The sequence below is a fragment of the Rattus norvegicus genome, chromosome 2 (assembly GCF_036323735.1).
Source record: "Rattus norvegicus strain BN/NHsdMcwi chromosome 2, GRCr8, whole genome shotgun sequence".
Taxonomy (NCBI): Eukaryota; Metazoa; Chordata; class Mammalia; order Rodentia; family Muridae; genus Rattus; species Rattus norvegicus.
Genome location: NC_086020.1, coordinates 63,714,687 through 63,741,226, shown reverse-complemented (window position 1 = coordinate 63,741,226; position 26,540 = coordinate 63,714,687).

Here is a 26,540-nt window from a genome sequence, read left to right as displayed (position 1 = left end):
CACCTTTTGGTGCCCAGAGTTTATAAGATTGTTAACAATTCACAGCTGAGGAATGCCGAATGGCTGAGAAACACCTAAAGAAATGTTCAACATCTTTAGTCATAAGGGAAATGCAAATCAAAACAACCCTGAGATTTCACCTCACACCAGTGAGAATGGCTAAGATCAAAAACTCAGGTGACAGCAAATGCTGGCGAGGATGCGGAGAAAGAGGAACACTCCTCCATTGTTGGTGGGGTTGCAGACTGGTACAACCATTCTGGAAATCAGTCTGGAGGTTCCTCAGAAAATTGGACATTGAACTGCCTGAGGATCCAGCTATACCTCTCTTGGGCATATACCCAAAAGATGCCCCAACATATAAAAAAGACACGTGCTCCACTATGTTCATTGCAGCCTTATTTATAATAGCCAGAAGCTGGAAAGAACCCAGATGCCCTTCAACAGAGGAATGGATACAGAAAATGTGGTACATCTACACAATGGAATATTACTCAGCTATCAAAAACAATGACTTTATGAAATTCGTGGGCAAATGGTTGGAACTGGAAAATATCATCCTGAGTGAGCTAACCCAATCACAGAAAGACATACATGGTATGCACTCATTGATAAATGCTATTAGCCCAAATGCTTGAATTACCCTAGATGCCTAGAACAAATGAAACTCAAGACGGATGATCAAAATGTGAATGCTTCACTCCTTCTTTAAAAGGGGAACAAGAATACCCTTGGCAGGGAAGAGAGAGGTAAAGATTAAAACAGAGACTGAAGGAACACCCATTCAGAGCCTGCCCCACATGTGGCCCATACATATACAGCCACCCAATTAGACAAGATGGATGAAGCAAAGAAGTGCAGACCGACAGGAGCCGGATGTAGATCGCTCCTGAGAGACACAGCCAGAATACAGCAAATACAGAGGCGAATGCCAGCAGCAAACCACTGAACTGAGAATAGGTCCCCCGTTGAAGGAATCAGAGAAAGAACTGGAAGAGCTTGAAGGGGCTCGAGACCCCATATGTACAACAATGCCAAGCAACCAGAGCTTCCAGGGACTAAGCCACTACCTAAAGACTATACATGGACTGACCCTGGACTCTGACCTCATAGGTAGCAATGAATATCCTAGTAAGAGCACCAGTGGAAGGGGAAGCCCTGGGTCCTGCTAAGACTGAACCCCCAGTGAACTAGACTGTTGGGGGGAGGGTGGCAATGAGGGGAGGGTTGGGAGGGGAACACCCATAAGGAAGGGGAAGGGGGAGGGGGATGTTTGCCCGGAAACCGGGAAAGGGAATAACACTCGAAATGTATATAAGAAATACTCAAGTTAATAAAAAAAAAAAAAGCAAATGTGTATTCAACCTGCCATTTCTCAAACCAAAGCATGTTTTTGTTTGTTTGTTTGTTTGTTTGTTTGTTTGTTTGTTTGTTTTGAGTCCAGGACTCACAATGTAGACAAGCTGGCCTCAAACTCATAGAAACCCACCTGTCTCTGTCTTCCAAATACTAGAATTAAAGCCATATAGCACCACACCCAGATCAAAGCATACATTTTGAGGGCATATTCTGTTACACCCTGTAGGCTAGTTCACCAAGAAGGCAGCATATATTAAGTAGTTAGTAACATCCAGCTTAGGGAAGGGGATGCTAAATCAAAATCAAAGATAAGATTCAACTTAGCATTGTTCTAGAATGTTTGACAGTATGGATTGGGGGCCCTTGTGACATCTCCACGGCTATGAAAAGAATTTGGAAATGGTTTTGCCAGGAAAGCTTGGATAAACTCAAGAAAGAAAAAGTAAGCCATGTATCAAGAATGACCATAAAGTTTAAATTAATCCCCCCCCCAAAAAAGCTAATCCCTTGATGTAGTATTTCTTCACCTTTTAATCCAGTAATGTGCTTTCGTGTTAGCCTATGGTGTAACACTTGAACCCAAAGAGGAGGGATGACATTAATGCAGTCTATGGAACTTATAAATCCAGCCCTTCTGATTGGAGCAGAGTTTGACAAGTGGTTCCTTTGGAAGCTTTTCCTCTCGTTAGCGATGTTACTAAGGCAACATGAACAGCAGGACTGATTTTAGAAAAAAAAAAACAAACCCTAATCTCTAAATTTGAATTCTCATGATACTTAGAGAGAGAGAGAGAGAGAAGAGAGAGAGCTAAAGTTTCTGAATAATTACATTTAGGTTCCCAGAGCTGTAATCTGGAGTATCTCAGCCTCCAACCACCTCTTCACAAACGTAAGGAGGAAGGAGACTGAGGGCTGAGTGAAGCGCCTGGGGCACAGTGGTCAGAGAATCCCACAGGCTCTGGGGCAAAATCCCCTAAGATGCTTAAGCAGATAAGCAAGGGAGTGCCTGGCACTGTGTGAGCAGCTTTGCTGCTCGAGCTAGCAGCTAGCGAGGCAGTTGAGAATCAAGCAAAGACTCTCAAGGTCCACAGACATCTGCCTCAGCCTCATCCTGAGAGTGTGCACTAGAGGCGTGGACTCACCATCTGCTGATGCAGCCGCTGGGTAAGGACAGTGGTCCCTACTTCCTCCAATAAGAGCCAAGAAGTAACTTATCCCTGACTACAGTAGCCGCCACTTGTATCCTGCAGGAAGTCTACGTTTCAGCTTACGGCTGTGCTTCCAACCCTGCAGCCAACCTGCACAACACAAAGCCTTTTCATGTTCACCTTCTGACTTCTAGCAATGCCTTCCATGCATTCATGGCAAGTAGAGGTTTAACAAAACTCCTGTGAGGATTGTAAGAACCGCAACGCTAAGTAAAGATTTTATTTTCATATATACCCTGCCTCTTAGAGTGTTTCCAGTGCGAGCGTATTTTAAAGCTCTCCAGGCAAGCGAGCAAGTGCTCATTTGCAAGGTTGTGCCGGGCACTTATTTCCCTATAGTCACTTGATGGCACATATTTCTCTCATTACTCTTTAATGATAATAAGACATATCTAAAGAGAACAGACCGCATAGCGGGGAATCCTGCATGTGGTTGTCACAGAACAACCCGGGTGGAAAATAACTGACTATTAGTGAAATGCTAAACTGGAAAATAAGCACCTGAACGCCACGTTTGTCCTGTAGCAGAGAACAACACTAAACTGTTTCAGCCTAATCTAACTGAACCCACAAGGGTATTCAGAACAAGGGCGGAAACATGGCAACTGTTAAGAGTTTGCAAGATGTTTGCCTTTAGAGAGGCGAAGTGTTCTCCACTGACGCTTAGCTTTCTTGGGTTGTTTCTGTTGTTGTTGAAATGGTTTTGTTTTGTTGGTTGGTTGGTTGGTTGGTTGGTTGGTTGGTTGGTTGGTTGGAAGGTTAACATGGTAAGTTTTTACAATAACTGATAATTATTCTTTAAAAGTATTGCATGACTCTCTGTGTATATATATTTGTGTATGGGTCTCTGTCTTTATTTGTCTATGAATGTATAGCATACGTGTGGGGAATGAGTGTGTGTGTGTGTCGTGTGTGTGTGTGTGTAGTGTGTGTGTTCGCATGTGCACATGCCTGCATGTGTGCACATGCGCACTCGAGTGTGCTTGCATAGGAACTCTTTGCAAAGAGAAGAGCTGGCTGAAGTTCATGACCCTGCTTACACACGGTCAAGATGGCAAGAGCACATTCCTGGAAGGCCTTTGCTAACTATTGCTTTGGTTGCCTTTTCACACCCGTGATTCAAACTGTTCAGTCAGCTAAAATGGATAACAAGTGACCTGGTGCAAATTACAGGAATTTGCCGGACGAGCTCCAGAAAGCACTCAGCCAAATGCCTGTGTGGCTCTATTAGACAAGCTGTGGAGTTCTTCTGGGAACAGGCCAGAGGCCCCTTTGACAGTGAACATTTCGGATGCTGGGCATCTCTAAGCATCATGAAAGAAAGTGAGAGCATTACTTGAGAGGTGAGTCACTTCCAGGACTGAGGAGTGGTTGTTTTTAATTCATCTATTGACCTTCAGTCATGATGAGTAATAACCCAATGGAAGAACCAGTTCTCCACTTGAATGTCAATAACCGAAGCAGAGTGAGTGCTCTGTGGCTTTCCTCGAAGGGCTGGAGAATCAGATCGCAAATGGCAAACGAAAACGGCCCACAGCCATTTCAGTCCCGATGGTACAGGCTTTGTGCTTGTTCTGTGTTTGTCTGGTAAGCACACTAACGCACAGCTCACAGACACTTCTGGATTTGTAAGCCAAGGAAGACTGAGTGTCAGCTGACCACCCTTCATCTTCCATAATTGAATTTCTACTTCTGTTGGATACAGCAAAGGGCAGGAAGAAACTAAAGGTGCCTGAACACTTAACTGTGCCCCCCTGAGGGCCGAGGCTTTATGCATTTTATCACTTTTAATTCATATGCCACCCTCAGAGATAGTTAGCATTATTACTTCAATTTTATGAACAATTTCCCCCAAATCACAATACTAATAGATTTTGTATAATCTATCCTACTTCAAAGACTGCACTCCACCCATGACCTTACTTTCTTGGACCAATTCGAAGTATTATCTAAAAATTGTGGGATGGTGACTTTTCTTCTAGGCCCACCTTGAAGATGAAGTCTCCCTTGATTGCACTCTTGCAGACTACTGTGTGTTACATTAAGTCACAAATAATAAAAATGAAAAAAAAATCCATTGTCCTGCTCCTTTGCTATTGAAGATTGAATTTAAGATGAGTTCTCTACTTCCAAGATAACTTGAAGTAATTTACAAGCTGAAGCACCATGTAAAAATATGACATTTACATCAGAAATAGAACTGCGCCCATCAAAAGGAACTTAATCCATTCCCTCCATCATCACTGAATAGGTATTTGCCAGGCCCTTCTCTGGGAGTCATCACGGAACCAAGATGGGCTCAGTATTGCATATAAATAAATTCTAAGTCATTCACAAGCAATTAGAGACAGGCGGAAATACCTTCTATTGTGAAGTTTAAGTTTTCTAATAAGTTAGAACCGCAAGTTTCACTTGAAAAATAAAAGATTCATTCAAAAAATCAAGTAGATTAGTCATATGGATCTTTATAGAAAGGGCACAGAGTAAACCCTGCAGAGAAAATCAAAACTGCCATTTTGAAAAGTACAAGGCACACTGTTCAAATGGGCGATTCTCCTATCGATCCCCCATATACTTAAGCTTTATAGGAATTAAAGTCTTGGTCATCAAACATCATGGATCAATAACTGGCACACAGAAGCATTTCAGAGCTGTCTGACAATACTACAAGTTTCCAGTCCCCACACTACACTGGAAAAAATGTCTTTACGCAGGAAATTTGTTTCTCAAAAATGAACTCCATGAAAGACAGTATCAATCACATGTTTTCCTTAAAATGCGACGATGTGCTTTCAAAAGTCAGATACAGACTAGGTTTAAACTATTCAACATGGAGCACATGGACTAGACAGTGTTTTGTAATTACCTAATGTCTCAGATGATAGAGGTCCTGACATGTCCACTCTCCTTCCCGCATCACCCACTATCGTCTGATGGGAACTGAGAAGGAATGGACTGTAATGAGCAGTTCTTCACCAAACTGTAAGGAAATGCTACACTCTAAAAGGAGTGCAGTGCTAAGATGAGCTCTGTGGCCCTACCTGGAAACATCTGTCTGGTGATTCTTTTCTTCTTAAAATACAGTCATCATACCCAAACCTCCTACACTTGATATTCTGCACGCATCTGACATTTTTGACAGCCCCACTATTTCTGGGCCTTTGTCGTCACTGCTTTTAGGGCGCAAGTGCTCTGGTGATTACCCATAATCCTTCTAGACCACTCCTCTCACTCTTGCCCTGGCTTCTCTCAGTGATACACTGGGGCTTTTAACACACCAGTTCCTGTACCAAAAACAGACATTTAACCCTGTGCTCTGCTCCCTCCACACTCTTCTGGGGAAACAATCATTCCTAGCATCCTCACTGTCACTGAAATTTCTCTGCGAAAACTCTTTCACAGACCGCTCAAACCTGTCACCTGAGCTATCCAGTGGCTTGATAGATTTTTACCATCTCGCCCATCAGCCGCTCAGATACACCCTGACAGAAACAAAGTACTTTTCTCTTGCACTATGCCTCACCTTATACACTGTGGCCAAAAAGTAGCACTACCATTTTCTTTAATATGTGGATAAATGATTTGATTGCTACATGCTGTTAGCTTTAAGACACAGCTTCCGGGAGCCATTTTAACCCTACTTCAGCTGAGAACCTGTTTCTTTCTTCTTCTTCTTCTTCTCCTCCTCCTCCTCCTCCTCCTCCTTCTTTTTCTTCTTCTTCTTCTTCTTCTTCTTCTTCTTCTTCTTCTTCTTCTTCTTCTTCTTCTTCTTCTTCTTCTTCTTCTTCTTCTTCTTCTAATAATGCGTAAGTCTGAAATTTATTAAAGTCTTTCAGTGGAAAACAAAGCAGGTATATTTGTTTCTTATATTTATTTGCCTGCTAGTCAAATAAATAGTGACAGTAAACCAAAAGGTTGAAACAAACGGACTAGGGGAGAAATACAATGTGTCAAAATGGGGAAGGGGAAATGGCAAAGATTTGGAATGAGACTAAGAAGGTGTGTACATATTGGATAGAAAATAAGGAAGGCTTTAAATACATTCATGTATCTTCTGCTTGAGAACTGCCACGGTTTAGCAAATGTCAATGACAAAAAATGCTCTAGTGGTGTGTGTGTGTGTGTGTGTGTGTGTGTGTGTGTGTGTGTGTGTGTGTGTGTCTGTGTGTGTTGGGGGTGTGGTCTTTATTCCAGAAATACTAGCCAGAATGACGCTTCTCCTTTGGAAACATGCCGTCAGTCAGGTCTACACTCCCAGGCAGTAAGCAACACCAGGCAGAATCCTGGCATGTAGGCTGCACACCCTGAAGCTAATCTGAATGGGAATCCCCTAATGCAGCTAGCAGGACTTGGGTGGCAGCCCATCCAAGGAATAAAAAGGATAAGGCAGAAGAACTTGTGTCTTCTCAGATTCCTGATGACAGCCACTGGGGAAAAGTGGCTTCCCATTAAAGAAGATGGCATGAGGACCCTGGAAGGAGATAAGGAGGGCAGCGGCACACCCAAGGAGATGTTGTCCTTCAGTGAATGTCTAAAAACTAACTATGTGGTTGCCTAACACACTACTCTGCCAAACCACTGTCTTGGTTAGAGTTTTACTGCTGTGAACAGACACCATGGCCAAGGCAGGTCTTATAAAGGACAACATTTAATTGGGGCTGGTTTACAGGTTCAGAGGTTCAGTCCATCATCATCAAGGTGGGAGCGTGGCAGCATCCAGGCAGGCATGGTGCAGACAGAGCTGAGAGTTCAACATCTTCATCTGAAGGAAGCCAGGAACAGACTGAGCATCCTCAGGCAGCTAGGAGGAGGGTCTCCAAGCCCACCCCCACAGTGACGCGCTTCCTCCAACAAGGCCACACCTTCTAATAGTGCCACTCCCTGGGCCAAGTATATGTAAACCATCACAACACTGAACCCCGAAGTCCTTTATTCGAATTCATTTCTTCCTGTTAGTGTCGTACATACAAGGCAAAGCTGTTTTCCCAATGACACAGGCTACTGTCATATAACTTTCATACCAAGTATCTGTTTCCCTTGGTTCCAATGAGTTATTGGTCAGTTATGATTGAAGTTAGACTTTGAAGCATCACAAATGAGTGTGACATCTAATGACACTGTGTTAAGAAATGCTAGTATAAATGCTATATACCAAATTTCCATTGTTTCACACTATGATAAAAAAAAATGAATGCTAGTGGTGGTGATGTTAGAATGGGAAAGCATTGGTTCCAGAAAGAAATGAGAGATAGAGCAGAACTAGCCTCGGGCAGCCAAGTGGGAAACTTAAAGATATGTGATCCTATGACCTCTTAAGTAGGTGACCAGAATGGCCATCTGCTAATGCATCTTGACAAATGAAATGGGAACCAAGCACAGTGGCTAGCATATACAACATGGTGTTTACAGAAACAGTAGATTAGGAAAAGCTGGTTTCTATTGACCTCAAGGCCACAGAGACTCCAGTTCTCCAGAAGAAAAGTTGCACAAGATGGTAAGATGGTAGATCATTCTTGCTGCTGGGGCTGATGAGCATGGCCCACTCCCTACAGCTGTCTCTTCTCTGTGGGGATCCTCTTCTGAAGTGGAGAGCACTTCCATTAATCACAGTAGCAGGTCATGGCTGTCCTGCCAATATTCTTAGCTAAGTAACTTGGTCTTTCTACTTGTAAAGGAGACATGCCTCTCCCTCACACATGTTTGAGTCAGGGTCTCATGATTTAGACCAGGTTGGTCTCTGACTCACAAAGGTCCACCTACCTCTGCATCCCAAGTCCTGGGATCACAGGTGTGTGCCATTAGGCCCAGTTCCTCTCCACTTTGTCTTAGACTCTAAGGCAAGCTTTCATGATTGTATCTGATCACTTATCTGTGTGACCACAATTGCTGATTTCTAAATCTTGGTCAGCTCTTGATGCTGAGCTACTGGAGAGAACCCCTTTAGTGTGCATCTGATTTAAAGATACCTGCTGTCAGGAGTCTCTGAGATGTGTTGCTAAGGTAAGTTGAAAATCTGTTCTCCAGGTGTGTTGGTTTGAATGAGAATGCCCCCCTAGGCTCATCTATTTGAATATTTTGTTCTCAGTGGAGCTGTGTAGGAAGAATTAGAAGGAGTGGCCTTGTTGGAGGACGTATGTCATTGGTGCAAGCTTTAAGATTTCAAAGCTCAGGCTGGAGAGATGGCTCAGTGGTTAAAGAGCATTGACTGTTCTTCCCAGAGATCCTAAGTTCAAGTCCCAGCAACCACATGGTGGCTCACAACCATCTGTAATGAGATCTGATGCCCTCTTCTGGTGTGTCTGAAGACAGATACAGTGTGCTTATATATAATGAATTTTAAAAATTTTAAAAAGGAAAAACAAATCAAAGTATATGTAACTACAGTTCAAGGCAGTGGTCATGATCCATCCTGAGCAGACAGCTGAACTTGGCAGCATCAGCCACATGGTTCTGGTTTAAGAGTCATAAAGAATACACAAGTAAAGGGGCTATGGAATCTTCCTCCTGGATTAAGGAAAGCCCTGGAGGCCAGGGGAGCCCCTTTAAGGAGGCCCAGAGAGGCCACTGCATACGTGTAAAAGTGAACGCTGGTTTATAGTGGAGCCCCCCAAAATGTTAGAAGTATCAGAGACATTGGGTACTTGCCAAGGAAAGCTGCAGATGAGCAGAACTCAGCCAAATGAGAAAAATGTGCTGTAGTCAGCAAAACTGGAAGGACAGCAGAATCTGAGCCCTTTTATATCAGACATGGGTCTACAGGATTTGAAGTTTGACCTGGTAAGGTTTGGTCTTGCTTTGGTCCAGCATTTCTTCACTCTGTCTTCATTCCTCATTTTGGAATGCTAATATAGTCTGTGTCGTTGAATGTTGGAAGTATATAACTTGGTTTTATTTATTTATTTTATTATCTTTACTTTACAAGGGGATATTACTATGAGATTGCCTTGATACAGAAAATGTGGTACATCTACACAATTGAATATTTCTCAGCTATCAAAAACAATGACTTTATGAAATTCATAAGCAAATGGATGGAACTGGAAAATATCATCCTGAGTGAGCTAACCCAATCACAGAATAACACACATGGTATGCACTCATTGATAAGTTGCTATTAGTCCAAATGCTTGAATTACCCTAGATGCACAGAACACATGAAACTCAAGACGGATGATCAAAATGTGAATGCTTCACTCCTTCTTTAAAAGGGGAACAAGAATACCCTTGGCAGGGAATAGGGAGGCAAAGTTTAGAACAGACACAGAAGGAACACCCATTCAGAGCCTGCCCAACATGTGGCCCATACATATACAGCCACCCAATTAGATAAGATGGATGAAGCAAAGAAGTGCAGGCTGACAGGAACCGGATGTAGATCTCTCCGGAGAGACACAGCCAGAATATGGCAAATACAGAGGCGAATGCCAGCAGCAAACCACTGAACTGAGAACGGGACCCCTGTTGAAGTAATTAGAGAAAGGACTGGAAGAGCTTGAAGGGGCTTGAGACCCCATATGAACAACAATGCCAACCAAACAGAGCTTCCAGGGGCTAAGCCACTACCCAAAGACTATACATGGACTGACCCTGGACTCTGACCTCATAGGTAGCAATGAATATCCTAGTAAGAGCACCAGTGGAAGGGGAAGCCCTTGGTCCTGCCAAGACTGAACCCCCAGTGAACGTGATTGTTCGGAGGAGGGTGGTAATGGGGGGAGGATGGGGAGGGGAACACCCATATAGAAGGGGAGGGGGGCTAGGGGGATGTCGGCCCGGAAACCAGGAAGGGGAATAACAATCAAAATGTAAATAAGAAATACTCAAGTTAGTAAAGATGGAAAAAAAAAGAGAGATTGCCTTGAGTCTCAGAAGACTCAAGACTGTATTGAGACTGTGAAAGACTATAGAGACTTTTGAGTTGGAGTAAATGCCATTTGAATTATGATATGTTTACAAGCTTGTACAGTGCAGGGAGTAGAATGTGGTGGTCTGAATGTGACTGGTCACCCTCATTGCTTTTTATATTATATATAATTTGTGTAAATTGTATAATTATTATGTAACTATATAAAATTAAATATAATATAAATACTATATAAATATATGATTTTTATATAATTTATAAATTATCACGTATTTGAATACTTGGTTCACAGTTAGTGGAACTGTTTGGGAAGAACTACTAGATATGGTATTGTTGAAAGAGGTGTGCCACTCAGGGGTGAACTTTGAGATTTCAAAAGCCAGGCTATTCCCGCTTAGCTTTCTTTGCCATATGCTTGTGGGTCAGATATAAGCTCTTAGCTACTGTCTCAGTGCCATGTCTGCCTATTGACATGCTCCCCATATTCTCAGATGTCATGGACTCTAACCCTTTAAAATCATGACCCCAAAATTAAATACATTTGTTTAATGAGTTGTCTCGGTCATGGTGTTTTGTCACAGCAATAGAACAGTAACTAAGATGGCAGAATGAGGGGTGAGAAAGCATTTTGTCATTGCCATGCTTCAGCAGGCTCATACTCCTTTTCACTACACTCAGCACTGCAGACTTTCTTAATCTCTGAATACTATCAAGGTTGTTGAGGCTGGACAGATGGTTCAGTGGTTAAGAGCACTTGTTGCTCTTACAAAGGACCCAGGTTCAGTTTCCAGCACCTGCATGGTGACTTATAACCATCCATAACTCCAGCTCCAGGGGATTCAATGTCCTCTTTGGGCCCCTGTAAATACCAGGCAATAGGCAACACATGTGGTCCATATATAAACATGTGTGTGTGTGTGTGTGTGTGTGTATGTATATGGGACAAAATATTCATATACATAAAATAAAGTAAACTTTAAAAACTTTCAAGTTCAAGTTGTTTTGGATATGTCTTTTACCAGTTTCTCCACTGGAATTACCTTGTCAACACCCATTCACATAAACAATGACTCCCAAAGTTTAAAACTATGCATTACATACTTGTGGGTGTTTGACTATGAGTGGTCCCCACAGGCTCATATAGTCAGATGCTTAGTCATATGGGAGTAGAGCTCTGATAGGATTGGGAATAGGAAGTGTAACCTCTTTGGAGGAACTGTGTCACTTGTGGGGGTGGGGGTGGCATTTCAAAAGCCCAAGCCAAGCCCATTGCTCCCTCCCTCTCTGCCTGTGGATCAGGATGCAGGTCTTGGCTAGTACTCCAGTGACTGTCCTCGTGCCATCGTGTTCCCCACCATGATGGTAATGGACTAAAACACTGTGGTGATGTAGGACACCAAACCTCTGAAACTATAAGCAAGGCCCCAGAGCTAAATAGTTTCTTTTACAAGACTTGCCTTGGTGTCTAGACAAGACCTTTGCTCAAAGTTGCTTGAAACTTACTTTCTTCAAATTAATACAGCCTAGAAAAAGCATGTCCATGAGCTGGCAATAAGCCACTCCTACACAAACAAGTACACCTTTGTGAAGTTTAAAGATACTATGTCATCAGCCCATGCATTGATGCCTGCCCACAGTCTCCTGGGTTATCCAGTAGAGCACTAAATGCATTCCCCAGTTGCAGCAAGGCTCACTGTGTGTTTCTGGAAAGGAATGAAGGTCCCATTATCCCAGATGATGTCAAGACTGGTCTTGACATTTGGGAACAGAGTGTGGGTTTACCCTAGCCCTGGCATTCTGCAAGAGAGGGAACAAACCACAGAGGGACTAGCTGGGGTGAAGGGTGACTGTGTCTTTTACACTTGCTGGCTCACCTTCTCACACAGACTCTGCCTGTGAGCATCTTTGAAAATCTAATGAAGGCCTATGTCCTTGTCGTGGGCATGGGCCTTTCAGATCTCCCAGCTGTGTGCTTGGAAATAGAGCTGCTGTGTTTGCACAGAGCCTGTGCTTTTTTTTTTTTTTTTTAATTAACTTGAGTATTTCTTATATACATTTCGAGTGTTATTCCCTTTCCCGGTTTCCGGGCAAACATCCCCCTCCCCCCTCCCCTTCCTTATGGGTGTTCCCCTCCCAACCCTCCCCCCATTGCCGCCCTCCCCCCCCATAGTCTAGTTCACTGGGGGTTCAGTCTTAGCAGGACCCAGGGCTTCACCTTACACTGGTGCTCTTACTAGGATATTCATTGCTACCTATGGGGTCAGAGTCCAGGGTCAGTCCATGTATAGTCTTTAGGTAGTGGCTTAGTCCCTGGAAGCTCTGGTTGCTTGACATTGTTGTACTTTTGGGGTCTCGAGCCCCTTCAAGCTCTTCCAGTTCTTTCTCTGATTCCTTCAACGGGGGACCTATTCTCAGTTCAGTGGTTTGCTGCTGGCATTCGCCTCTGTATTTGCTGTATTCTGGCTGTGTCTCTCAGGAGCGATCTACATCCGGCTCCTGTCGGTCTGCACTTCTTTGCTTCATCCATCTTGTCTAATTGGGTGGCTGTATATGTATGGGCCACATGTGGGGCAGGCTCTGAATGGGTGTTCCTTCAGTCTCTGTTTTAATCTTTGCCTCTCCCTTCCCTGCCAAGGGTATTCTTTTTCCTCATTTAAAGAAGGAGTGAAGCATTCACATTTTGATCATCCGTCTTGAGTTTCATTTGTTCTAGGCATCTAGGGTAATTCAAGCATTTGGGCTAATAGCACTTATCAATGAGTGCATACCATGTATGTCTTTCTGTGATTGGGTTAGCTCACTCAGGATGATATTTTCCAGTTCCAACCATTTGCCTACGAATTTCATAAAGTCGTTGTTTTTGATAGCTGAGTAATATTCCATTGTGTAGATGTACCACATTTTCTGTATCCATTCCTCTGTTGAAGGGCATCTGGGTTCTTTCCAGTTTCGGGCTATTATAAATAAGGCTGCAATGAACATAGTGGAGCACGTGTCTCTTTTATATGTTGAGGCATCTTTTGGGTATATGCCCAAGAGAGGTATAGCTGGATCCTCAGGCAGTTCAATGTCCAATTTTCTGAGGAACCTCCAGACTGATTTCCAGAATGGTTGTACCAGTCTGCAATCCCACCAACAATGGAGGAGTGTTCCTCTTTCTCCACATCCTCGCCAGCATCTGCTGTCACCTGAGTTTTTGATCTTAGCCATTCTCACTGGTGTGAGGTGAAATCTCAGGGTTGTTTTGATTTGCATTTCCCTTATGACTAAAGATGTTGAACATTTCTTTAGGTGTTTCTCAGCCATTCGGCATTCCTCAGCTGTGAATTCTTTGTTTAGCTCTGAACCCCATTTTTAATAGGGTTATTTGTTTCCCTGCGGTCTAACTTCTTGAGTTCTTTGTATATTTTGGATATAAGGCCTCTATCTGTTGTAGGATTGGTAAAGATCTTTTCCCAATCTGTTGGTTGCCGTTTTGTCCTAACCACAGTGTCCTTTGCCTTACAGAAGCTTTGCAGTTTTATAAGATCCCATTTGTCGATTCTTGATCTTAGAGCGTAAGCCATTGGTGTTTTGTTCAGGAAATTTTTTCCAGTGCCCATGTGTTCCAGATGCTTCCCTAGTTTTTCTTCTATTAGTTTGAGTGTGTCTGGTTTGATGTGGAGGTCCTTGATCCACTTGGACTTAAGCTTTGTACAGAGTGATAAGCATGGATCGATCTGCATTCTTCTACATGTTGACCTCCAGTTGAACCAGCACCATTTGCTGAAAATGCTATCTTTTTTCCATTGGATGGTTTTGGCTCCTTTGTCAAAAATCAAGTGACCATAGGTGTGTGGGTTCATTTCTGGGTCTTCAATTCTATTCCATTGGTCTATCTGTCTGTACCAATACCATGCAGTTTTTATCACTATTGCTCTGTAATACTGCTTGAGTTCAGGGATAGTGATTCCCCCTGAAGTCCTTTTATTGTTGAGGATAGCTTTAGCTATCCTGGGTTTTTTGTTATTCCAGATGAATTTGCAAATTGTTCTGTCTAACTCTTTGAAGAATTGGATTGGTATTTTGATGGGGATTGCATTGAATCTGTAGATTGCTTTTGGTAAAATGGCCATTTTTACTATATTAATCCTGCCAATCCATGAGCATGGGAGATCTTTCCATCTTCTGAGGTCTTCTTCAATTTCTTTCCTCAGTGTCTTGAAGTTCTTATTGTACAGACCTTTTACTTGCTTAGTTAAAGTCACACCGAGGTACTTTATATTATTTGGGTCTATTATGAAGGGTGTCGTTTCCCTAATTTCTTTCTCGGCTTGTTTCTCTTTTGTATAGAGGAAGGCAACTGATTTATTTGAGTTAATTTTATACCCAGCCACTTTGCTGAAGTTGTTTATCAGCTTTAGTAGTTCTCTGGTGGAACTTTTGGGATCACTTAAATATACTATCATATCATCTGCAAATAGTGATATTTTGACCTCTTCTTTTCCGATCTTTATCCCCTTGATCTCCTTTTGTTGTCTGATTGCTCTGGCTAGAACTTCAAGAACTATATTGAATAAGTAGGGAGAGAGTGGGCAGCCTTGTCTAGTCCCTGATTTTAGTGGGATTGCTTCAAGTTTCTTTCCATTTAGTTTAATGTTAGCAACTGGTTTGCTGTATATGGCTTTTACTATGTTTAGGTATGGGCCTTGAATTCCTATTCTTTCCAGGACTTTTATCATGAAGGGGTGTTGAATTTTGTCAAATGCTTTCTCAGCATCTAATGAAATGATCATGTGGTTCTGTTCTTTCAGTTTGTTTATATAATGGATCACGTTGATGGTTTTCCTTATATTAAACCATCCCTGCATGCCTGGGATGAAGCCTACTTGATCGTGGTGGATGATTGTTTTGATGTGCTCTTGAATTCGGTTTGCCAGAATTTTATTGAGTATTTTTGCGTCGATATTCATAAGGGAAATTGGTCTGAAGTTCTCTTTCTTTGTTGTGTCTTTGTGTGGTTTAGGTATAAGAGTAATTGTGGCTTCGTAGAAGGTATTCGGTAGTGATCCATCTGTTTCAATTTTGTGGAATAGTTTGGATAATATTGGTATGAGGTCTTCTATGAAGGTTTGATAGAATTCTGCACTAAACCCGTCTGGACCTGGGCTCTTTTTGGTTGGGAGACCTTTAATGACTGCTTCTATTTCCTTAGGAGTTATGGGGTTGTTTAACTGGTTTATCTGTTCCTGATTTAACTTCGATACCTGGTATCTGTCTAGGAAATTGTCCATTTCCTGAAGATTTTCAAGTTTTGTTGAATATAGGCTTTTATAGTAAGATCTGATGATTTTTTGAATTTCCTCTGAATCTGTAGTTATGTCTCCCTTTTCATTTCTGATTTTGTTAATTTGGATGCACTCTCTGTGTCCTCTCGTTAGTCTGGCTAAGGGTTTATCTATCTTGTTGATTTTCTCAAAGAACCAACTTTTGGTTCTGTTGATTCTTTCTATGGTCCTTTTTGTTTCTACTTGGTTGATTTCAGCTCTGAGTTTGATTATTTCCTGCCTTCTACTCCTCCTGGGTGTATTTGCTTCTTTTTGTTCTAGAGCTGTTAGGTGTGCTGTCAAGCTGCTGACATATGCTCTTTCCTGTTTCTTTCTGCAGGCACTCAGCGCTATGAGTTTTCCTCTTAGCACAGCTTTCATTGTGTCCCATAAGTTTGGGTATGTTGTACCTTCATTTTCATTAAATTCTAAAAAGTTTTTAATTTCTTTCTTTATTTCTTCCTTGACCAGGTTATCATTGAGTAGAGCATTGTTCAATTTCCACGTATATGTGGGCATTCTTCCCTTATTGTTATTGAAGACCAGTTTTAGGCCGTGGTGGTCCGATAGCACGCATGGGATTATTTCTATCTTTCTGTACCTGTTGAGGCCCGTTTTTTGACCAATTATATGGTCAGTTTTGGAGAAAGTACCATGAGGAGCTGAGAAGAAGGTATATCCTTTTGCTTTAGGATAGAATGTTCTATAAATATCCGTTAAGTCCATTTGGCTCATGACTTCTCTTAGTCTGTCGACATCACTGTTTAATTTCTGTTTCCATGATCTGTCCATTGATGAGAGTGGGGTGTTGAAATCTCCCACTATTATTGTGTGAGGTGCAATGTGTGTTTTGAGCTTTAGTAAGGTTTCTTTTACGTATGTAGGTGCCCTTGTATTTGGGGCATAGATATTTAGGATTGAGAGTTCACCTTGGTGGATTTTTCCTTTGAGGAATATGAAGTGTCCTTCCTTATCTTTTTTGATGACTTTTACTTGAAATTTGATTTTATTTGATATTAGAATGGCTACTCCAGCTTGCTTCTTCTGACCATTTGCTTGGAAAGTTGTTTTCCAGCTTTTCACTCTGAGGTAGTGTCTGTCTTTGTCTCTGAGGTGTGTTTCCTGTAGGCAGCAGAATGCAGGGTCCTCGTTGCGTATCCAGTTTGTTAATCTATGTCTTTTTATTGGGGAGTTGAGGCCATTGATGTTGAGAGATATTAAGGAATAGTGATTATTGCTTCCCGTTATATTCATATTTGGATGTGAGGTTATGTTTGTGTGCTTTCACTCTCTTTGTTTTGTTGCCAAGACGATTAGTTTCTTGCTTCTTCTAGGGTATAGCTTGCCTCCTTATGTTGGGCTTTACCATTTATTATCCTTTGTAGTGCTGGATTTGTAGAAAGATATTGTGTAAATTTGGTTTTGTCATGGAATATCTTGGTTTCTCCATCAATGTTAATTGAGAGTTTTGCAGGATACAGTAACCTGGGCTGGCATTTGTGTTCTCTTAGGGTCTGTATGACATCAGTCCAGGATCTTCTGGCCTTCATAGTTTCTGGCGAGAAGTCTGGTGTGATTCTGATAGGTCTGCCTTTATATGTTACTTGACCTTTTTCCCTTACTGCTTTTAATATTCTTTCTTTATTTTGTGCGTTTGGTGTTTTGACAATTATGTGACGGGAGGTGTTTCTTTCCTGGTCCAATCTATTTGGAGTTCTGTAGGCTTCTTGTATGCCTATGGGTATCTCTTTTTTTAGTTTAGGGAAGTTTTCTTCTATGATTTTGTTGAAGATATTTACTGGTCCTTTGAGCTGGGAGTCTTCACTCTCTTCTATACCTATTATCCTTAGGTTTGATCTTCTCATTGAGTCCTGGATTTCCTGTATGTTTTGGACCAGTAGCTTTTTCCGCTTTACATTATCTTTGACAGTTGAGTCAATGATTTCTATGGAATCTTCTGCTCCTGAGATTCTCTCTTCCATCTCTTGTATTCTGTTGGTGAAGCTTGTATCTACAGCTCCTTGTCTCTTCTTTTGGTTTTCTATATCCAGGGTTGTTTCCATGTGTTCTTTTTTGATTGCTTCTATTTCCATTTTTAATTCCTTCAACTGTTTGATTGTGTTTTCCTGGAATTCTTTCAGGGATTTTGTGTCTCCTCTCTATGGGCTTCTACTTGTTTATTTATGTTTTCCTGGAATTCTTTCAGGCATTTTTCCGATTCCTCTCTGTAGGGTTCTACTTGTTCTCTAAGGGAGTTCTTCACATCTTTCTTGAAGTCCTCCAGCATCATGATCAAAAATGATTTTGAAACTAGATCTTGCTTTTCTGGTGTGTTTGGATATTCCATGTTTGTTTTGATGGGAGAATTGGGCTCCGATGGTGCCATGTAGTCTTGGTTTCTGTTGCTTGGGTTCCTGCGCTTGCCTCTCGCCATCAGATTATCTCTAGTGTTACTTTGTTCTGCTATTTCTGACAGTGGCTAGACTGTCCTATAAGCCTGTGTGTCAGGAGTGCTGTAGACCTGTTTTCCTCTCTTTCAGTCAGTTATGGGGACAGAGTGTTCTCCTTTCGGGCGTGTAGTTTTTCCTCTCTACAGGTCTTCAGCTGTTCCTGTGGGCCTGTGTCTTGAGTTCACCAGGCAGCTTACTTGCAGCAGAAAAGTTGGTCTTACCTGTGGTCCCGAGGCTCAAGTTCGCTCTCGGGGTGCTGCCCACGGGCTCTTTGCGGCAGCAGCAACCAGGAAGACCTGTGCCGCCCCTTCCGGGAGCTTATGCAGCCTCAGGAGTGCCCACCTGACCAGGCGGTGAGGTCTCTTTCCCACGGGGTCTGGGAGCAGAGAGGAGCCTGTGCTTCTAACAGCCTGCTTCCCAATAACTGCATGAATAAGCACAAGTGTTCCAAAGAGATCAGGGATTCAATGGTGGGTATTTTCTCTGAAGGCTATAGTTTGAATGTCTTCCCCAAACTCATGGTGAAATTTAATCACCAGTACATTAATATTAAGAGAAAAAATCTTGAGGCTGGAGATGACTTTGTGGTGAAGAGCACTTGTTTCTCTTCCAGAAGACCCAGGTTCCATTCCCAGCACTCACATGGTTGTCCACACCATCTGTAACTCAGTCCCTGGGATCTGATGCCTTTTCTAGCTTCCTCGGGCATGTATGTGTGCACGCACGCGCGCGCGCACACACACACACATACAAATTTAAAAAAAAAATTAAAAGAAAGCGATAAAGATTCTTTAGAAGTAATCCATGAGGACAGATGCCTTTACTGTGGTGTTCATAGAGGAGGGGTTCTGATATAAAAGATGAGTTTGACCAAAGTTTTCTCTTTATCTTATGAATATTTCTTGCCCTTCTATCACATTGTGTCACAGCATAAATGCCTTCGCCTGCTGATCTCACATTGTTGGATTTTGCAAGTTTTTAAAACCAGACCAAATAAAATTTTCCTGCTTATAAATTATCCAGTCTGTGGTGTCCTGTTATTGATGCAGAAGATGTACTAGGACACTGGAAGATTCCACAATGGCTTTACTGCACTTGTCTCACGTGGACAGGATTCTAAGAAGTACCCACCACAAGCATCCGCCTTCTATCCTGCTTTTATTCTTTTTCTTCCATCCTCTTTCTTCTTTCCCCACCTAATCTCCCCCCCCCCCAGGATGCTTTCACTTGTCTTCCCATTATCTTACTCAGATAGTTCCTGTAAGAAACTTCTTGAGTTTTAATACTGTCTTCACATCTTCTCATTGATATAGGTTACTATGGTTTGAACTTGTACATTTTTTATTATGTTAGGAGGTCACTAGTCTTGAGGATCAGGGTCTATCTAGAATAAGTAGGTCACTGGAGGTAGGTGCCAAGGACTAGCCTTGGCTTGGAGAGAGATTCTGAGGAAGGGGTGTTTGAGAACCATGAAAGTATGACTCAAAGTCAAATTGTTGGGCCAATCTGATGGCTATGTTCTGCTCCAGATAACTTTCCAGATAGAATTCTCTTGAGACAGTTCTCTCTTGCAATTCCAAAAACTCTCTGGATAGTGCATCTCTTATAGATCAAAAGCCCAGTCTTTATTAACATATCAGTTTAGTTATTACTAAAATAATTTTTATATACAAACAAGCCTCACACCCAGCACCAATCAACACTCATGGAGGCCCACACCCTGCTGGCTCTGTTTCAGGGCCAGAAAACCATGTCCAAGAAGGACTCGGCAGGTAGACCCTTGGGGATAGTATCCTTGACCACTTCCTGCCTGCTATGATAGTAATAGCTATCTTACTGCTCTCTGCTATGCTGTTCTGCTTAAGTCCCTAAATCCAACAACCATGGACTGACTTCTCTGAGACTGTGAGTCCAAAGAAACCTTTCCTTCTTTGTTTTAGTCAGGCCATTTGGTCACTAAGACGCAAAAGTGTCTAATACACTAGTTGAATCTGATCCTCAGTTAAACTCACACTAGTTTCCAACATTGGACAAACTGTCTTCAAGGCGTATACAACTCATAGTTCATCCATGAGCCTTGCAACGATTGCTGGCATCATGGTAAGAACCCTGCCCTGCAACCTGCCCTTTCTTTCCCACCCATCATCATCTTTCTTTTCTCTGGGCTTTTCCTCATGCTCATTTCCAATCTAGTCCTTATTTAGCTTCCAGAAATATTTTTCTGAAGAGAAAATAAAAATCGTACTGCATCACTGTCCTGTTCACACAACACCAGCTATTTGTCAATGTGTAAACGTGGGTCTGTAACTCAAGGGGGCCTCGGCTATGCATAACCCTTTTTCTTCTCAACCCCATTCCCATCCCCAGGCCCAGGGGCTCTCTTGACATACTGCACGCTGCTCCTCTATCTTAATAAGACCAATTCTACTAGCTAAAGATCATTTCCTTTTGGGGCCAGGGTTCTTGCCTGGCATGTGCAAGGCCCCTAGCACTCCTTTTGTTGTTGTTGTTTTGTTTTAATGACAATAGCCCAGAGTGGGTTGTCAGCATTAGAAACCACAAGTAAATCTTACCATTAATTAGATTCATGAGTATGATTGCGAAAATCAAAATCAAAATGAGCATTTGCTAGTCTATGAAAAAGGATTCTTATAGTAAACACCAGAAGTACTTAGAACTCCTTTTATCAGCATTTTCTAGGTGTAAGAAAATCCAAAAGGAATTGCAATTTAAAATCTAAAGAATACTTGATGGCTATAGAAAGAAAATAATTGAATATTTAATAACATTATTTATTTATTTATTAATCTAATTGGGTTTCTCTCCAGTTTCTCTGATGTAGGTCTCTGCCTAAGCCATGCATTAGGCCAGTGAAAGCAGATTATTAATCAATTATATAAAACTCCCCTTTCTCTGATTGAGTTTAACAGGGATAGCACAATCCTATTTGCTAAGACCTAAGATGAACTAACCTTGCTTTTCTTGATTATTTTCTTTACATGTTATATGTTTATGTATTCTATCTCATTAGAGTACAGTCTCCTGGGCCAGAGGTCCAGCTCATTAATTAATTAATTAATTAATTAATTAATTAATTGCATGTCTATTCTTGACCTGTAATGTATTGGCATACATACAAGAGCTGGCCTTCCTTTCAGCTCTTGCCGAACTATAAGTTGTAGTTTCCTTGCTATGCTCCATCTGCCACTTGTCCTGTCACAAAGAGAGTTAGCATACTAACAATCCTGCGATACTTTAACTAAAAAGGCATCCTACACTATGCCATTGTATACTTAATGCCCCCACATCTGCTTCTCCAGCATTCTCCATACTTCAAGAATCAAGTAAGACTTGAGTTTCTCCATATTGCCACCTCCACTCACCTCATCCTATGTGAGAATCCTTACTTGGTAGAACTCCCATTCACAGTAAGCTTCATGCATCTGTCTCTTCACCTATGCTGTCTGAATGTCTATTTAACCTTGTATTCAGTGAATATTGAGTCTCTTCAGCACTTTGAAAGCAAGGGTTTTGCATTAAACATTAACAGCTGAGATAAGCTACTGTCCCCAGTGACCCCTTGGCAGGACCATCTGTCATCATAATCTTGCTCCAGTTAGAGGACTCTTCTTGTAGTTCTCACTCACTGCGAGTCTTTCTGCAATGGTTCAGCAGTAAATTCCATTGGTTCTTAAACCCCTGCCTCCTATTTGACACCTGTATCACTTATATTCCTTGACATCTTGGCAGCTCTATGAACCTTTATAGCCATACATCACCATGGTGCTTCTTGCCTATTGACTATGAAGTTATGAGGTCCTCCAATCAGACAAATTATCCACACATCCCCTACCTTCTCTCTCAGTCTCATGTGTCTTAGACTGACCTCAAATTTGCAAGGTAATTAAGGATGATGGCTGAAATTTTTGATCATCCTGCATCTACCTCCCAAGTGCTGGGATTACAGGTGAGGGGCACCTGTTTTTATACAATATGGGACATGGAGTCCAAGGCTTCCTATCATCTAGGCAAACACTCTGACAACTGGAGCTACATCTCCAGCCCCCAGATTCATTTGTCTTTAGGAGTGTTATCTGTGGAAAGACTTCTGAATTCTGGCTCCCAGCACCCAAGGAGCATCTAAGTATTACAACATCAAGAGTATTCTGAGGTCAAGGTCATAGAGTTCCTGGTTATGGGTACAAACTATAAGATGCAAACAGAATCATGGCGTGTTCAGGGACTGGATGCTCTGCCGTTGTCTAGTTTGGGTTTGATTTCTGTGAAGATATACCGTGACCAAGGCAACTTTTACAAAGGCTAACATTTAGTTGGGGCTGGCTTCGCAGTTTCAGAGATTCCATCCATTATCATCATAGCAAAAGGCATGGGGGCATGCAGGCAGGCATGGTGTTGAAACGGAAGCTGAGATTTCTACATCTTGATCCGCAGGCAGCCAGCAGAATACTCGTCCACAGGCCCTCTTTCACCTTCGTGAAGCTGGAGCATTAAGAAACCTCAAAGCTTGCCTACACAGTGACACACCTCAACAAGGCTACACCTATTCCAACAAGGCCACACCTCCTAATAGTACCACTTTTCATGGTCCACAAGGATTCAAACTATCACAGAGCCATACTGGACTAGGATAGTCTCCCATAACCCCGATTGTCACATACTTTTCCCCTGACAGGAAGGACCTGAAAACTGTATTGTGGGGTATGGAAATCCAATGTCACTTACCTTCTGCTTTTATTGACTCTAGCGGCCAGCCATGCCTGAAACCATGGGTGTGGATATGGTTGTCCCCCAGAGACTCATGTAGTGAAAGCTTGATTCTTGAGTGCTTGTGATTTGGTAATAAGACTTCTGTTTTGGTTTTTTGTTAAGAGGTGGGGCTTAGTGGAAGGTAATTAGGTCATTGGTGTTGCCACCCTTCTAAATGGATTAGTACTGTCTCCAAGAAGTAGATCATGCCTGGTAGGAGTGGATTAGTATTTGTGTTAGAGCAAGTTGCTACCTGCCTTAGTTAGCGTTTTACTGCTGTGAAGAGATGCCAGGACCAAGGCAACTCTCATAAGGAAAACATTTAATTGGGGCTGGTTTACAGGTTCAGAGGGTCAGTACAGTATCCTCAAGGCAGGAAGCATGGCAGCATCCAGGCAGGCATGGTGCAGGAAGAGCTGAGAGTTCTACATCTTCATCTGAAGGCTGCTAAGAGAATACTGGCTTCCAGGCAGCTAGGATATGGGTTTTAAAGCCCACACCCACAATGACACACCTACTCCAACAGGGCCACACCTTCTAATAGTGCTATTCCCTGGGCCAAGCATATACAAACCATCACACTATCAAAAGGAGTAAGACTGGCACCTCCCTGGTTTGTGTTTTCTTAATCACATACATATTCCTTCCGAGCTGGTCCTTTTCTGGTTCTCCACCATGTTTTGACCAATGCAAATGGCTCTTTTCATGGCAACAGTGCCATGCTGATTGCACCTTATAACTACCACAATGATAAAAATAATCTGTTTTATATATACTATTCAATACCACCTTTTCTGTTATAACACAAAACTGACTAATGGACAAGCAGGAGATAAATAAACTCAAAGACAGAGGCAGAAAGGGAAGTGAAGGCTGTGTAAATCCCACTGGGAATGAAGAGACATACAGTGGGAGCCTGTTCACTATAGCCTCACATATGTCAGAGAATGTCAATCAAGCCAGTCCTCCAACAGTTCTCTTGAGAATCCAGCTGTCATTAAATCAATAGGAAGGAAATAGCCCTTGGTTTGGGTGCAGCTCTGGGCCAGTTTCCCAGAATGCATCTCTCCTCTCTGCTAAGAGCAACTGAAACTCAGAAGCTTCCAACACGATAGTCTGTGAAGACGCTCTTGCCTTTTGAAGGGTTCTCTGCTACAGAGGACTTGCTTGTCAGCCCTTACAAATTTTAGCTGGCAAGGTGTGGCTGCTGCTATTGCCTTGTTTGGGGACTTGCTAACTACTTTTTCTCCCCACTAGTCAGATGAGCCTTGGGGACAATTTGACAATCATCGAGCACAAAACCTTAGGATCAGAGAAATGAATAGATGATAGGATCGCCTAGGACACCCCCAGATGGTGTCCTGATATCCCTGACCACCCTGGACAACAGAAGTCATGGTTTTGAGAGTCTGCTGCTTCACTTAAAAAATGGCAAGGTGTTAAATTTTTTTCCTGGAATCTCCTAGCTAGTAAGAGACAAAGTTGATGCTTGCCTTGGAAGTCAGGTATATGACTTATACAATATGACCCCCATAAAGGCCAATAACATTTTTATTATTTTAAGTCAATTTTAATAAAAAGCTTCCAGACAGAGCATCCATTTACACTTATCTTGAAATAGAGAACAGGAAAACGTATCGACACTCCATCGTTCCTATTCTTTAGTTACTGAACAAACACAGTGGTTTTCTTCCAGCACTTGCTGTCACACTTTCATCCCAACTTAATTCACTCAGCTTTACAACTGAACTCCTGTGCTCCAGGCCTTCACGGGGAGTGACGGCAAAGAGAAACCGGAGTCTGCCTGCCCTATTTCTTTTTGTTGTAGCACTTAGTATTTTTTTTTGCGACAAGACTTCCCTATGTAGCCCAGGCCTTGAACTAGTGATCCATCTGCCTTGGCCTCCTGAGGACCAAGCACGCCATGCCGCACCTCACTGCACTGCATTCTGACTTGTTCCCCTCCTACCCCTGAAACATGCACAAATGCATGAAGTTGGGCTTGCAGATTGCCATAGAATCTCTGGTTTTCAGACATTACCCACGGTGCTTCTGACTTCTAGAACAAGCAGGTTCCTGCTCCAGAACATGAACGTGACTCCTGAAACTCCTCTGTTCTTGCTGGCAATCCTCCTTAATGGAGTCCTAGTGCCAGCGGCTTCCTCTTAGTATCTCAGCTGTGTGTGCAAAGCAGACTGAGCTTCTAAGCTCTGTAAGAAACTATCATTCTCTCTCTCCCTCCCTCTCTCTCTCTCTCTCTCTCTCTCTCTCTCCCCCTCTCTCTCACACACACACACACACACACACACACACATACACACACACACACACACACACACACACACACACACAATTTTCTTACTCTCAGTCTGTCTTAAGTAACAAACCTGGTTTTCTTCAAATGGCAACATCAACTTCCTGCTAAAATATTATTTGATTGTGAGCTTAACAAATACATTCTGTGATCAAATTTTAAATGTGCCATGTTATGTATGCCCTGGAAAATAATATTTAGCCGGTTCTTGACTCAGAATTGTTCTTGTGAATGTACAACATTAGAGTTTTATAAAACAGTACAGTTCCAAGTCTGGAATTTGTATAATAACTCCAGGCTCCAAACACGTCTCCAACTATCTTGAGACACTCTCTTTATTTGCCTGCTTCTGCCCATGGTTGCCATCCAAAGAGCAGGAGAACTTGACTCCAGTGCTTATAGAAAAGCCTGGTCAAGAAGAGTCAGGAAGTCCACGAGAGGAGTTAAGGGCTTTTTCCGAGGCAGCATTTCTTGAGTGGAGTCATTACCACTTAACTTCTGTGTCACGGCTACACTTTGCAGAATGGAAGATATAAAACCGTGAATGGGAAGGTATACTCTTTAGTAAGCCCACACCATCTTCAGAGACAAAGGGGGCCTTGGTTTACTGACAAGAGCCATGACTCCTAAAAAATCCACTGCCTCCTTGAGACCTTTCTTTTCAAGGACACTCACAAGGTGATCTAGTGATCCCCTGGCAGAGCAAAAATAACATGGCTAAAAAGGACACGAACATAACATATAGCCACGAGCACTTACCCTGAAGTGAGATTTCTGCCAGCAGACTAGTAAGTTTGTAAAGCCTAGAATCTCGGAGCTTCCTAATGTATTCTTATTCTCAGTCTGCCTTAAGTAACAAACTGTAGTCTGTGTGGGTAATGCCAGGACTCGGACATGCCCCTTACACTTCCCTTTGCTTGGCTTCTCTCTTCTGCTTTGTGTGCATCATTGACCTTGCCCTCAAATGCTTGGCATTCCTATTCGAGGCCAGATTTTCACTTAGGGTTCCATAGTGAATTCTGTGGCTTCAGTGTCCAAAATACGACTAAAGTTAAATACCTTCGAAGCCAACGATTTGTGGTCCAAATTCCTCCAAATTATATCCCGTCACAAGCAGGCTCTCCTGATGCACAACCCTCAGTTAATTAAATACGAGACCAAACTAAAATCATTTTTGGCATGTTGTCCAAAATGCAATTGATTGGTGTCCAATTATCTCATTACGACAGGTATATTTATTTAGAAACTGAAGTGTATCTTTCAGTTAATGCA